At 41.7% G+C, this 15,884-nt stretch overlaps 1 protein-coding gene across 2 annotated transcripts in view; it reads right to left on the reverse strand.

Moving 5' to 3' along the window:
• The window catches only part of RALGAPB (Ral GTPase activating protein non-catalytic subunit beta), a 101,682-nt gene extending 89,747 nt beyond the window's left edge, over positions 1-11,935 (reverse strand). For both annotated transcript variants that reach the window (XM_079946234.1, XM_079946233.1), the window contains exon 1: positions 11,476-11,935. The gene's annotated coding sequence lies outside the window, so the exon portion shown is untranslated. The remainder of the gene's footprint in view (positions 1-11,475) is intronic.
• Positions 11,936-15,884: the final 3,949 nt, after the last annotated feature.

Consider the following 15,884-nt stretch of genomic DNA (forward strand, 5'->3'; position numbering starts at 1 on the left):
AATATTCCATGATATGGTACAATTTATTCAGTCTCCCAATGATTTACATTTACTTCATTTCCCATATTTTGTCACCAGGAAATAATGATGCAATAAATATGCTTCCTTATATATCCTTAAGTAGTGGCCTTTTAATTTCTATGGAACAAGTTTCCAAGAGTGAAACAACTGGATCAAGGAGTATATGTATTTTTAATGTTAATAGGTCTTGCCAGATAGATTCCCAAGAAGCTGTAACAACTCCCATTTACATTAGGAATGGATTAGAGCCCTTCCCTTCTCTCACTCCCAATCTTTTGCCAAGAACCAGATTTATTTACACATTTATTTATTTGCCAAATTGGTAGGTATGAAATGAAATTTCATTATTCTAGCCAAATATATATTTTTTTATTTTATAACTTCTAGTTTTGAGTCTCGCTTAGGTGATTTCTCCCTCCTATCCCCTGTATCAGTGTTTTTCAAACTGTGGGTCATAAAATAAATGAAATAGATAATACTTTTTAATTATATGGAATAGAATATACAATAAAGGCACCACACACAGTAAAGGTAAGCAATGTTCTGTGAGACTTGTTTCATTTTTTATATATGCATATGTTCTGGGTCATAATGTAAAATACATAAAATATTTATTATGCGTCTAGGTCCAGAAGTTTAAAGACATAACCCTAAAGTGTATAATGGAGTTACTAGATTTCCATGCAAGATAATTCTTCACATTTAAGTTTTATATCACCTGGAATTTACTTCTACAAGTGGTATAGGAAAGATCCAATTTTATTTTCTTAGAGATGTATAGTAAGCTGTGTCAACATCATCTATTAAAAACACATCCTTGGGCTTCCCTGGTGGCGCAGTGGTTGAGAATCTGCCTGCTAATGCAGGGGACACGGGTTCGCGCCCTGGTCTGGGAGGATCCCACATGCCGTGGAGCAACTAGGCCCGTGAGCCACAACTGCTGAGCCTGCGCGTCTGGAGCCTGTGCTCCACAACAAGAGAGGCCACGATAGTGAAAGGCCCGCACACTGTGATGAAGAGTGGCCCCTGCTTGCCACAACTAGAGAAAGCCCTTGCACAGAAACGAAGACCCAACACAGCAAAAATAAATTAATTAACTCCTACCCCCAACATCTAAAAAAAACAAAAAAAACACATCCTTACAACTACGCCCATGTGCTGCAACTACTGAGCACGCATGCTGCAACTACTGAAGCCCACGCGCCTAGAGCCCGTGTTCCACAACAAGAGAAGCCACCGCAATGAGAAACCCGCGCACCTCAACGAAGAGTAGACCCCACTCGCCACAACTAGAGAAAGCCCATGCACAGCAACGAAGACCCAATGCAGCCAAAAAACAAAAAAATAAAAGCACGTCCTTTCCCACTGACCTGAAATACCAATTTTGTCATATATTAGACTCTCATTTATATAGGAATCTATTTACAAATCTGTTCTGTTCAACTATTTGTCTATTCCTGTGCTAACGCCATACCGATTTTTAAAAATTAATTAATTTTTATTTTTGGCTGCATTGGGTCTTTGTTGCTGCGTGCGGGCTTTTTCTAGTTGTGGTGAGCGGGGGCTACTCTTTGTTATGGTGCACGAGCTTCTCATTGTGGTGGCTTCTCTTGTTGCGGAGCATGGGCTCTAGGCGCGCGGGCTTCAGTAGTTGTGGCTCGTGGGCTGTAGAGTGCAGCCTCAGTAGTTGTGGTGCACAGGCTTGGTTGCTCCGCAGCATGTGGGATCTTCCTGGACCTGGGCTAGAACCCACGTCCCCTGCATTGGCGGATTCTTAACCACTACGCCACCAAGGAAGTCCAGCCATAATGATTTAAATTCAGTGGCTTTATAGAATGTTTTAACATCTGAAAAGGAAGCCCCCTTTACTTTGACTACTCTTTTTCAAAACTTTATCAGCTACTCTCAGGCATTTACTCTTTTATATAAAAGTTATGACTTTATCCAATTAAAGAAAAAAACCTTGCCTAAAATTCTAATTGAAATTGCTATCCACGTTCCCAGTTTTACCTTCTATGGCCACTTTCCCACCCCATCCTCCAAGCTATGACCCAAAGAACTACTGATGATTGCTCAAAACCGACAAGTTTGTTCATACCCTGTATTACTGCTCATGCTGTTCCCCACCTCTTTCCACCTTATGAAGTCTTCACACTTCAAAGCACAGCTCAAATGTCCTCTTTGGTAAAACTTTTTTTTGACTCCTCCAGTCACCGCTCTTCACCAGCTCTGAGTGCCTACTACAGGCTATTCATATTAAGCTTCACGTTTGGTTATTCGTTAGCTTTGTAAAGATATCTTCACCACAAGTGTGTCAACCTTTTTTGAGGGGAAGCCTCACTTCCTGAATCTTTGAGAAGTCCTTGGCACACAGTGAATACTGAATGTTTCAGAATGCCAAGGTTTATCAATGGGAAAAAGGAAGATGTTAGGAGGTGTTCCCTTTATGCCACTGAAGGAAGTCCAAAATTCTGCATGTTGTATACACATAAAAATTGAAAATGTCCATTTGCTTTAAGCTATTAGTATAAAAAAAGTAGTTGGATGGTTTTCAAATATTCAAGGAATATTTAAATAATATTTAGCGGCCATTTCGGATAATACATTATTGGAGGGAAAAATATGTTTAAAAAAAAAAAAAAAAGACAAGCTAGCTCTCAAACTCCACTGCATACATAAGAATCATTGGGGTGGGGGCCCTTTGGTTTAAAATGTAGATTTCAAAACTCCATCCCTAAAAAGCTCAATTCTGTAGGTCTGGGTTAGGGCCTGGGAATTTGCATTTTTAAGAAACAGCTACCACCCTTCCCAATTCTGAAGTAAAGACAGGAGTATCTTTCTTGAAAAAAACACTATGAAAGACCAATCAAAACAGGATTAATAGCTCTTAAATTCTTCTTAAAATTTTTAAAAAGTTTTTAAATGTAAGAGATTTAAATTCTTCAAATCTATTAATGTTTAAATGATGACATGGAAGAAAATGAAATAAATGCTTCAAGAAACATGTAAGGTAGGGACTTCCCTGGTGGCCCAGTGGGTAAGACTCTGCGCTCCCAATGCAGGGGGCCTGGTTTCAAACCCTGGTCCAGGAATCAGATCCTGCATGCATGCCGCAACTAAGAAGCCCGCATGTCGCAACTAAAGATGCCACGTACCCCAACTAAAGAGCCCACATACTGCAACTAAGACCGAGAGAAAAAGTTGAACTAAAATATTTAACACATGTAACAGAAAAATACAGCTGCTAAATTTCAACAGAATACATAAAAGACAAAAAATAATAAGACAAAGATGTACCTTATAATTACAGTTGTCCCTTGGTATCCACGGGGAACTGGTTCGAGGACCCTCCAACAATACCAAAATCACAGATGCTCAAGTCCCTTATATAAAAGTATGTGGCATACAACCTATGCACATCCTCCCATATACTTTAAATCATCTCTAGATTATTTATAATACCTAATACAATGTAAATGCTATGTAAATAGTTGTAAGTACAATATAAATGCCGTGTAAATAGCTGCCTACATACAGCAAATTCAGGTTTTTCTTTTTGGAACTTTCTGGATTTTTTTCCCCCAAATATCTTTGATTCATGGTTGGTTGAATCTGCAAACGCAGAACCCACTAACAGAAAGGGTCAACTGCAGAGGCAAATTAAACAATGAAGAGAAAATGAACACTGGAAACAAACATAAAAAAAAATCAAAGAAACACAAAGTAAAGTAACTAAGGCATCATTTTGTAAATATTAAACTAGCAAAATGAGTGATAAAAACTCACTCTGATTTAGGAGGTAAGGCCAACAGGACACACTCAAGAGTTTAGGGCAATGATTTTCAATTAAAAAAAAAAAAAAAGGACTGCCCCCCCAGGGTATTTTGGAAATATTAAGTGCACTTTTGGTTAACGCAACAACTGGGGCATGTTACTGGTATTTATGGGCAGATCCAGGATATCTAGACATCCTGTAACCCAGGTGACAGTCCTGCACAATGAATAATTTTGCTACATTTCACCTGACTTTCTAATGTCTGCCAGAAAATCATTCTGTTCTTAATTGTCTAAGGCTAAAAATCTAACTTCATTTTACTCATAAATACAAAATATTTTGTGCTATTTTAATATACACTTAATTTTCCAGTAACACAATTAACCATGCAAACCGAGGAAAGATTCAACTTTTTTATGTTTGGAACCTTACCATACCAAGAATTGTTCACCATTTCAGAACAATCACATCACCAAAGGCCATACCTTTTGTGGTGTCTGAGTTGTTAATACCACACACTGCTGTCAGGAACACAATCACAAGAACTACATGCTACTTACTTAGCCCTTATTTCAAAATGTCAAATATAAAGTGCCATATTACTGTCTTACTTCTCAGTTATAAGTAGACACAAGCATCTGACCATTTTGTTATGTCCTCTAGTATAGCTCTACCTGAGCATTTTTACCGAAATACCAATTTTATTGGAAGGATAGTAATTTATGGTTTTCATTTGTTATTGTTAGTTTCACAGATTTTTTAAAAATTCTATGTGTTGGTAGGTTATATATTATCTGTTAATTTCAAGATACTGAAGCAGTCATTACCAATATTAGGTCTGGGAAGGATGAAAACCTCCAGTCTAGGAAACCAAACATGGGGTGAAGTGGGTAGGGTGCACATTGGGGCAAATTAGAGAATTAAGGTTCTCTTTAAAGGACACAATCACTACTCAGCCCTAGTCAACTATTACCTTGAAGGAATGTAGACCCCAGTGCTGTCTGATAATCCAGTTTTTCAAGAGACACAGAAAATCTGGACATCTCTGTGAAGTCCACTCTTTAAATGTTGGCAACTAATTCAAGTTTAAAAAAAAAAAACAGGATGTAAGCTAAAAAGAACTCATCTATGGGTCAATTTACACCTCTGATCAAAGATAAAGGCATATGCTAGTTTTGGTAACTGAATTAGCATGATTCTTGTGGAGGGAAGGTAGGGAGGCATACACTATGAATGAGCCATTGCTGCCCTGAAAGTCACCCTAACCCACCTCTGCTCCAGGGTCTGGGCTTATAACCCAACTATGGAAGTCCTATAACTTCATTTTGTTTCATGTTTGTTGCTGTTAGGAAAAAAGAAGATGAGGGCAGAGTGTAATGTCACAGATTTGGCAGGGTAAGTCCCGTTGGGTCCAGTTTTGTCACTGGCCAGCCTAGACTTAAACACGCAAATAAGAACCTCCTCTTGCTGTTGCAGCTCAGGCTGTCCAAAGCAACCCAGAGATCTCAGAGAACATCTGTAGTTTCAAGAACCAGAATTGTTTCACAGCCTAGGTCCTCCTGGGCAAAGATGTTCATATGTGCATCAACCTTTCAGGATAGCACCATGGCAAAACCCTGCTGGGCCTTGATTGCCTAGTCCACTTGCCATGGAATTGTTTGTAGCTCTATCCTGCCGATAAATTGACACACTTGTAAGGCACCTCAGCCTAATGCCATTTTTCTAACCATTCACCCAAGGATAGCACGAATGTTTTGCCAATACATAGTGGGAGACATAGTAATATCAGGTGCTTTGACCCAGTAATACCACTTAATTTATCCTGATAAACAACTTAATAGACAAATGCATGAGGCATTCATTCACTGTAGTGAATTGCACATAAGATGGGGAAGTGATCAGAATTTAACTGTCCATCAATAATGGAATACCTTCACAATTAGGGCATATTAACTCTATATACTATAATGTAGCCATTAAACACAGAGATGAGAAGCATGAAAACAAACAGGAGACTGGTTAAGAGCCAGGACTCTGGAACTAGACTTCTTAGATTCAAATCCCAGTTCCACCACCTGCAAGTTGGAAAATCCTGCAAAAGTTGCTCTATATCTGTGTCTGAGCATCCTCATCTGTTAAATGGAGATAACAGTAGGGTAACAGCCTACTTTGGAGTTGTGATTAGAGAATCAAGACATGTAAGATGTTTGGTCCTATCTAGTCCATAGTAAGCAATCAACAAACGATAGCTCTTATGGAGGAAGAATACTATGAATCATCAGATTGGAGATTTGAAATTAACTTAGTAAAAACTGAGGGCAGAGAATGAGAGAAAGTTTAACTTTATCATAGGAATAATACAAAAGGAACTGAATTCCTATTAAAGAAATTTGACGGAAGTATCTAAGACAGGCTGAAGGGACAGCAGGAAAGCAGACTCCAGTGTCTCTAATATATTGAGGAAGGGGAGGGAAGGAAGGATGGGAACATTGCAGGGAGGGTTGAGCACTGTGGTGAGATACTGAAGTCAGATGGTTGAGAGCTTTGACTGCTGTGTTAGGATCCTATGAGTCTCCTTCCCAGCTAGGCTCTGTTGGCTATCAACTTGAGCTGCGAGCAGGGAAGTCTCCACTTTCAATACTCCAGAAGTGATAGGAGGAAAGCAAAGATGACAGTGCTACCCTGCAGATCACTTAATCGCCTTCCCAACTCTGCATGTATCCATTTTCTAGGTAATCTCTGGATGTTTCTACTATCAGGTCACTGTGTGCTGGGTAACAGTTTATGACTTGTAGGTACTACCACAAAGTAACATGAAGGTTTGGTCTAATTGACAAACTACCAAAATGATCAATGCAGTGGTAGACACACCAAGACCACAGCTTGGCATTAATTACATCAATTAACTCAGCCAATATTTATTACATGCCTTCTATACACCAAGCACAGGGACTATAATAATGAATAAACATCACCCTTGCTCCCAAGGAGCTTCAAATCTAATTACAGAGAACAGGTTTTTTTTAACTTTATAAATTCGTACATCAGTCATTTCATTAAACAAACATTTATTAAACACCTGCTATGTGTCAGGTATTGTCCTAACATGTAGGGAGGCAGATATGAATAGGACACAATGGCTGCCCAAAAGAAAGTTTCATAGTGAAGAAGACAAGAGAAATCCATGATGAATAAATCCATGATACAGCAGTATTCAACATGGTAACTGACGTGATGAGTTACGAAGGTGGCATCCTACAACAGAAAAACTATTGCAGATCTTGCTTGATAACAATGTACCTTTGCATAATTGATCATTTTCAAAGAGCTTTCACATATTATTTCATTTCAGTTCAATAACAAGCCTAGAAATTTAAGCAAGACAGATGTCACTAGCCTCTACAACTTGCTCAGGGTCACATCAAGTAACAGTAGAGCTGGGACAAGAAACTCCACCTCTTGCCTTGAAGTCCAACGCTCCTTCTTTTGTTCTGACTCCGTACCTCACCATATGACCTTGGACAAATCACTTGGCATTTCTTTGTCATAGTTTCCTCACCTGTAAAACAGGGAGAATACCTGCAGTACCTAGCTAAAGTGACTTAGGAAAAGGATCAAATAAAACAACGTAAGTCAACATACTTTGAGCTGTACAAATGCAAGGTACACACTATCAGGCATGCCTTGTTTCTCTTAGGAAAAATAGGGTACAGGGTGCCAAAACACTGAATAAATCAACTGAGTGAATAAATGCTGGATTTTAAGGTGCATAAGTGCATTCAAGGTCATCCATATAACCTTTACAACTAATAAAGGCAAAAGGAACATATTTCATATTTCTGTTGTAGTCCTATTGACCCCCAAGGCAAATATCAATCAAGCTTGGCCAAAAAGGAATGTATTCACCTGTGCACCAGATTTGTTAAGGATCCTATCAAACACCTGAGTTACAAGAAAAGGAGACAGGTTCTGCCTGCATTCCTCCCCAAAAGTGAAAACAGGTAGTTTTTGCTAGTCTGTCCAAAAAAGTATGGATACCCTGCCTGCTCCCACCCCCACCACAGTTCTCATCTTTTATGCCTCAGACTTGCTCTAACACAGCAGCCATAACCACATGTTACTTAAATTTAAATTAAATTATAAATTCAGTTCCTTAAACTAGTCACATTTCAAGTCCTCAATATCACATGTGGTTAACTGCTACCACATTAGACAGTGCAGATATAGAACATTGTAGAAATTTCTATTTGACAGAGCTGCCTTAGATACTATACTTTTACTTTTATTACAACCCTGACTAGACTATAGATTCCTGAAGGAAAGGGGCTGTGTCTTATTTATCTTAATATCCCCAGTTTATATAGCAAAGTACATGTCATACTACAAGCACTCATTATATATCTAACTTAATATCTCAAACATGGCAGACTACTCTCTCCACTTCCCCCATCCCCAACACACACACACACAAAACAACAAAAATAAGAAACAAGACATCCTCTCACATGAGGGTGGAAGGGGATACTGAGTCCAGAGGAAGGAGACCTGCATTCTATTCTTAGATGTGCTACAGCCAACCATGTAGTCTTGGGCAAGCTACCTATTTTCTGCATCTAAAACTCAAACTCCATGTACCTTAATTCTAAAACGTTTAATCATCTTGCACCAAAGAAAATCATGTATTCTATCGAAAAGCCCTTTACACATGTCAGGGAACACATCTGCTAACACTGATGGGTACCTCAAATTAAAAAGAATCCATTTCTAGGGCTCAGGCTATCATGATTAGAGTCATTTTTGGTCTTTAACTGAGCATGTGTAGTTTTCCACCTTTTCTGGGGGATCAAACTAGAGACTTAAACCTCAGGCTTGAAGATTGAGTTTCTTCCATGTGCTGAGGCCAGAACTGGATACTCTGCCCATATCTGATCAGAGAAACAAGGGCAAGTTTCTTGAGTATCTGAATTTAACATAAATTATCCCATCAGTTTCTACATTAGCCTTAGCCTAAAATTTGAGTAAACAGTACAAAACAGAACCAAGAAAATTCTTTCTATAACAATCTGTATGATGTAAAGAATGTCATTACGTGAAATGTGTTTCTTATTCAGTCCACATACTTTACCATATTTAACTACTATAGAAAATATTTATTGTCCAAAAACCTCTTCATAATGACCTTCACACGCATAGTCACTCACTCACTTTTATAAACCTTACGTGGTTTTAAGACCAGCCAAGAACAAATATAATCTGAACTACCGGGCTGCCTTCCTTTATAATTTGTAAATATGTTGGGCAACAGCAGTTCAGGCATTCTGTAATAAATCTATACTAAGTTTGTCAATTCCTCTGACATCAAGGTTTTAATCTTTATTAAGTACTTCTTAAGTCATCTCTCCTGGTAACAGGATGAACTACTACCAACTGCACTTCCATCTACTAGTATTTACCAAGTACCAGCAAGGTAACAACATTTAGTGGATGACAGCTAAACACTAGTTTGGATGGCACAGTGTTTAGTAGGGAACACATGCAAAGGCCTAAGGGCAATAAAAAGGTTTCCACTACAGAACTAATTGTATCTGACTGTGATAAAACTAGATATTAAAAATCAACCAGGCTTCCCTGGTGGCGCAGTGGTTGAGGGTCTGCCTGCCAATGTGGGGGACACGGGTTCGTGCCCCTGTCTGGGAAGATCCCACATGCCGCAGAGGGGCTGGGTCCGTGAGCCATGGCTGCTGAGCCTGCGCGTCCGGAGCCTGTGCTCCGCAACAAGAGAGGCCGCGATAGCGAGAGGCTCGTGCACTGCGATGAAGAGTGGCCCCCACTTGCCGCAACCAGAGAAAGCCCTCGCACAGAAACGAAGACCCAACACAGCCATAAATAAATAAATAAATAAATAAAATTTTAAAAAAAAGAAAACATCATGAAATCTTACTATATGATACAATATGGTAAGAAGTCATTAAATTAAAAAAAAAAATCAACCAATGTTGACTGCACATAGTTAGTCTTCCCTAGTGTCTCGCCAGTTGTAAGAACTCAATGTGTTTATTTAACTGCTGAATGAAAAGTTAACGAACCTAACTAGAGTATTTTCAAGCAAAAAGCACAAAACTCTGTAGAGCAAGAACTACCAAACACCTTTTACAAAGGTGGAAATAGAGAAGAATTGGTTTGCAGCATGCAGTCTGTGATATAAAAGGGACACAAACATTCCATTCAGTAAAACCTTTGTGAGTCTCTATGTCAAAGAACTGGGAGGAATACAGAGATGAGAAAACATGGCTCAGTTGCTCACAATCTAATAAAATACAGAAATACAACACAGTAAAATCACTGGTAAATTCCATTATGATGATGCTAAAGAGCAAACAGGAAAGACCCAAGGTGGTTGGGAGTAAGAGGTGTGAGGGTCACAGAGGCTTCTTGAATGCTGGGAGTTACGCAGCCAGAGATGGGAAGAAAAGGCTACATGCATGTGTGTAAGAAACAGCAGAAGTGTGTGTGTCTGGGCGGAGCAGGGAGAAAGCACAGAGGACAGACCAGGCAGAGAACAGCATATTCAAACAAGACCCAAAGATCAGAGACACTGTAACCATGAGTACTGTGTATCCAGGAAAATTGCAAACTAACAGTTTTGCATGAGATGCACGCACTTTAAAAGGTCCAGCTGACTCACAAATCCTGCAAAGAAAGTTACTTCCCACCCCCAACAGGCTTTCACAAGGTGTAGTAGTCCGTGGGCCTAATGAAAAGATCTCTGCGGGTGGAAACTGCATTTTAAACAAACTCCCAGAAAATTCTCTTACACACTTAAACTGGAGAAACACTGAAACGTTTTACCGAGATGCAGAATTATCTACAGTAGCAGTTCCCAAACTTTGCTGCACACTGAATTCATGTGGGGATCTTCAAGAAATACTGCTGTCTGGCTTCCCCCACCGACCCCACTCCCAAACACGGTGATTTAATTGGCCTGGCTCTGCTACGTGGGCATCAGGAATCTTTAAAAGCTGCCCCAGGTGATTTCTACGTGCAGCGAAGTTGAGAGCCACTGACCTAATTGTCAACAACTTGAATCTCGAGTCAAATTTACCAGCTCCATGACCTTGGGCAAAGAAGTCACCTAACCATTCAGGGCCTCAGTTGCCTCGTCAGTAAGATGGGGATAATCATCCTCCCTTACCGGACTGCTGTGAAGTTAGATGGGGTGAACGTAATGGTCTGGCACAATGGCCGGCGTATAGTAAGCGCTTAACAAGGGCTAGCTGTTTATTCTCATTATTAACTCTTCCTCCTCCAACAGTCACCGTGCAACGGGCAGCATCGTCCCCACAGAGCGACAGCCACTCGACCAACCTTTCTGCTGGACCAGATTCTTCGCCAGAGTTGTCTAGCTCCGCTCCAGACCCGCCCCCTCCCCCAGGCTGCCAGGAAAGAGCTTCGCCCTGCCGGGGCAGCTCTCAAGGGCCACCCCGGGTTTGAACAGACCCGACAGAAGCCGCCGACTCCACAACCAAGCTCCCACGGACCCCGTGGGTCCCCCTCAAAATGAGATGCGCTTCCGAAGGGCCCCTGGAGCCACCGGGGCCGAGAAACAAGGCTTAGCCATCCCTAGACCGCCCGGAGGAGAGGGGAGGGTCCGGCCGCGACGGGGAGGGCCGCCCGGTTACCTGAGGCGACGGGCGGGGCCCGCATTGCTGGGGCGGGCGCCGCCGCCGCCGGCCGCACTCGGCCTTCCGCCTCACGCCACCCGCGCCATAGGCCCGGCGCTTTCGCTGCCCCGGCCGGCTGTCCTCAAGCGGTCGCTCCGTCCACCCGTCAGCGACTCTCCCAAGGCGCCCGGGTCGACGAAGGCCACTCGGGCCGGCCGGCTGTGCTCTGCTCAGGCAACTTCCGACTGCCAGAGGCGGCAGCGTCAAATAACTCCCCGAGCCTAGAGGATCACTGCGCGTGCGCGGCGCGCCTGATCAGAGACTTGTGTGGGGCCGAGGCGGTGGCGTCAAATAATTCCCAAGACACGGAGCCGGAAGCTGCGCGTGCGCAGCTATCCCAGGTCGCCGCGCGCGGGGTATAGTCCCGCCTCCCTTTCCGGAGGAGCAGGAGGGGTGAAGTGACGGACTCTCCTACATCATCGCAATACAGGCGTGGAGGCGGTCCACAAGCATCCCTATGAAACAGTTGGGACTCTGCCTGTTTTGGATGCGGCCGGAGTAAGGGTCTTCTCTGCAAGATTCTGGCTCCCACTCAGGTTCTAGGAATTTCTCACACCATTACAGCACCCTTCCTTTGAAATGTTGTCCTTTACCCGCCGGCCCCTTATATTGATAGCATTATGAGCAATGTTCAGTTCCAGGCCAGATGTGTGTTACAAAGATGAATCGGACATCAGATTCAGAGCCTGTCATTAAGGAGCTGAGTCTGATATAGGCGATATGACATTATTAATAGTAGTAATAATAGCAAGAGCTACCGGTTTGAGCACCTACAATGCACCACACATTTCGTAAACAGTACCACTTCCAATCATTTGGTTTCAGCTTCAACGAAGAAAATGATAAATACCATTAGAGAGATACAGCTCAAGTCCCTTGGGAGTGTAAAGGAGGAAACTTGGGCTGAGAAAGAAGAGGAGGGAGAACCTGGCCTTGAGACTGTCCTTGATATTCAGAGAGGAAGGGATCAGGATAGTAGTGCTGAAGTCACGGTGTCTGAAAAGAGCAGAACGGAGCAAAGAAGATGCTGACGACTCCTCCTTACCCTCAGTTAGAAGAGACCATGGAGGAAGGAGTAACAAGGGAACTGGTACCCTCATGGGAAAAAAAAAAAAATAAGAGTGTTTCCTCAATATTTTGTCTCCTCCCCCCGACACACACACATACATACCCAGGAAAGTAACTAGAGGAGAGAAAAGGAAAAGGAAGAATGTTCCAGGACAAGAAGAGGCTATATCCAGGATACTTTGTGGATCGAAGCAATACATTTCAATTAAACGCAGTGTGGCCCATGTTGTAAGAGGCTCTCAATATTTATTCCAATCACTTATCCCTTGCCTTTCCAAACTACAGAGGCTGGAAAGCAAAGCACACAGTTCCCACCTTCCCTTGCAGCTAGAAGTGGCAATAAGACAAAGTCCTGGCCAATAAGATGTAGGCAGAAGTCCCAAGGGACAGCTTCCCTTCCACAATAAAAAGGAACTCTTTGGAGAAGTTTGTGACCTTCACCCTTCCCATACTTCATGCTTGGAATTAAGGCACAACACCCGGAGGTGCAGCAATCATCTTGAGACCATGAGGAGGATTGTGCTAAGGAAGATGAAATAAAAGGACAAAAGAAGCCTGTTACCTTAGGTCATACTCAAGCAGCTGCACAAACCCTGGACTGCCTTCCTGTTTTATGAGGGGGGGGAAAAATCTTTTTTAGACCACAGTTTGTCAAGTTACCTGTTACTTTCAACCAGATTCATTCCTAACATAATAAATATGGAACATCTGTAATATGTCAGACAGGTAAGGAGCTGATAATGGAGGTGATAGCTTAGAAGAGCAATGGGTGATGGGAACTGGAAAAATGACAGACACAGAGGACTGGGAGGCTGTCAAAGCTTTTAGGGAGATGATGAAAGTACATCTATCTCCCACCTGATGACTTTAATTCATTCCTGAAAATTCTGCCTCTAAGTGAAAAGCTGATAAATGAAAAAAAAATATATTTCCATTATTTTTTTAATTTTATTTATTTATTTATTTTTGGCTGCATTGGGTCTTCGTTGCTGTGCGCAGGCTTTCTCTAGTTGCAGAGAGCGGGGGCTACTCTTTGTTGTGGTGTGCAGGCTTCTCATTGTGGTGGCTTCTCTTGTCACGGACCACGGGCTCTAGGCACATGGGCTTCAGTAGTTGTAGCACGTGGGCTCAGTAGCTGTGGCTCACGGGCTCTAGTGCACAGGCTCAGTAGTTGTGGCGCACTGGCTTAGTTGCTCCATGGCATGTGGGATCTTCCCGGACCAGGGCTCGAACCCGTGTCCCCTGCATTGGCAGGTGGATTCTCAACCACTGCGCCACCAGGGAAGCCATTCCATTAATTTTAATGGGAATAAGATAGGTGTTCAATTCCAACCCAAGACACCTAAATATTTTTAACAGACAAAAATGTAGCAATGGAACAATGGAAACAAAAATCATATAAGCAATAAATAAATAATTTAAGATTAAGAATATGGCTTCTGCGGGGGGGAAGGATAGTTAGGGGGTTTGGGATTGATATGTACACACTGCTATATTTAAAATGGATAACCAACAAGGACCTACTGTAGAGCTCAGGGAGCTCTGCTCAATAATATGTAACAACCTAAATGGGAAAAGAATTTGAAAAAGAATAGATACATGTATACGTGTAACTGAATCACTTTGTGGGACTTCCCTGGAGGTCCAGTGGTTAAGACTCTGCACTCCCAATGCAGGGGGCACGGGTTCGATCCTTGGTCGGGGAACTAAGATCCCACAGGCCACATGGTGTGGCCAAAAAACAAATAAATAAATGAAACTGAATCACTTTGCTGTACACCTGAAAATAACACAATACTGTTAATCTACTATACTCCAATATAAAATAAAATGCTAAAAAAAAGAATGTGGCTTCTACATAAAGAATGTAATGTATAAGGACTAATGTACTGACCAAGAAGACAAGATTTAATATTAGGTGAGGGGTGGTGGGTGGAGGAAAGATACAAGTGAGCAGTCATTTTTTAAAGGTGATATTATATTTCTGCATCTTTTTCTTTTCCAATTTTTAAAAAATTTTTCAGGGTCTCTCTTAAACCAACATAAAAATAAAGTTACAACACACACAAAACACCTTGAGGGAAAATTAAACATCAGAACACTTTGAAACATATGCGAAAATTGTGCATGCACAATAGACTGAAAAGACATATGAAATGCTATACAGAATAAAACATTTGGATTCTCCAAACAGGGCACAATTCAAATCTGTTCTACATTGTAAATTCTCACTATAAAAGTAGAATGAATTGGGGAATTGTCTTCATCTGAAACTGTACTGTCAGAATAATCACTTTGTATCATGTACCTAATTACTGTGTATTAAAGGTATTGCATTTGAAAAACGAAAAAAAAGGGAGCAGTTGTATCAACCTTATGTGGCAGACGTTTTTCCTGAATTGACCTCACCAATATATATAATCCATCCCCCAGTTCTTACAACATAACCAACATCTTCCCACTGAGAGATGGATCCATATTTCCTCTCCTTGAGTCTGGTTGGGTGCTGTGACTGTTCTGGCCAATAGGGCAGAAGTAATGCTTGGTGACTTCTGGGGCTAGGTCATTAAGAGGAGTCAGCTTCCACCTGGCTTACCCCCTTTTGCAATGCTCACCCTCAGTACCCAGTCACCATACTGGGAGGAAGCTCAGACCACATGAAGAGAGCATGTGGAGATGTTCCAGCTGACAACCTGAGACAACCTGTCTCAGCTGACAACATCAGTGCCCAGACATGTGAGTGAGGAAGGCTTCAGATGATTCCAGTCCCCAGGCTTCAAGCCAACTCACCTGAAAGCAAGCAAAGTAGAGACAAGATAACCCCAGCCCAGATAGCAGATTCATGAGCAAAATAAATATTGTCATTGTTCTAAGCCACTAAGTTTTCGGGTAAATTGTGTGGAACCATAGTAAATGGAACAGTTTTCAAAAGCCATAATTGAGAAAAGTGTTTAGCTGAACAGATGTATGAGAGGTATGTCATCTGTAGCCAGTTTTTTTCCTTTTCTTCCTTTTTCAGTTGTGCAGAACTAGCTTGGTGTGGATAATGGTTGAGAAGATCCACTTCTATTTCTCCTGAACCTAATGCAATACTAGCCCAGTGTATGTGCTCAATGAACATTCGTTGGATGGATGGGTGAGTGGCTGGAAGATTCATTGGCTCAGTGTTGAACCCAGTTTCTTGCTGGACCGGTAAGTCTTAGTGAATAATATCCAGTGGTAGAGGTAGAAAATATCAATTAGATCTAGGTAAGAGGTCCCCTGCCCCAGACCTTTTGCCTCAAATGGTACTGCATTTT

The sequence above is a fragment of the Stenella coeruleoalba genome, assembly GCF_951394435.1.
Source record: "Stenella coeruleoalba genome assembly, chromosome: 15".
Taxonomy (NCBI): domain Eukaryota; kingdom Metazoa; phylum Chordata; class Mammalia; order Artiodactyla; family Delphinidae; genus Stenella; species Stenella coeruleoalba.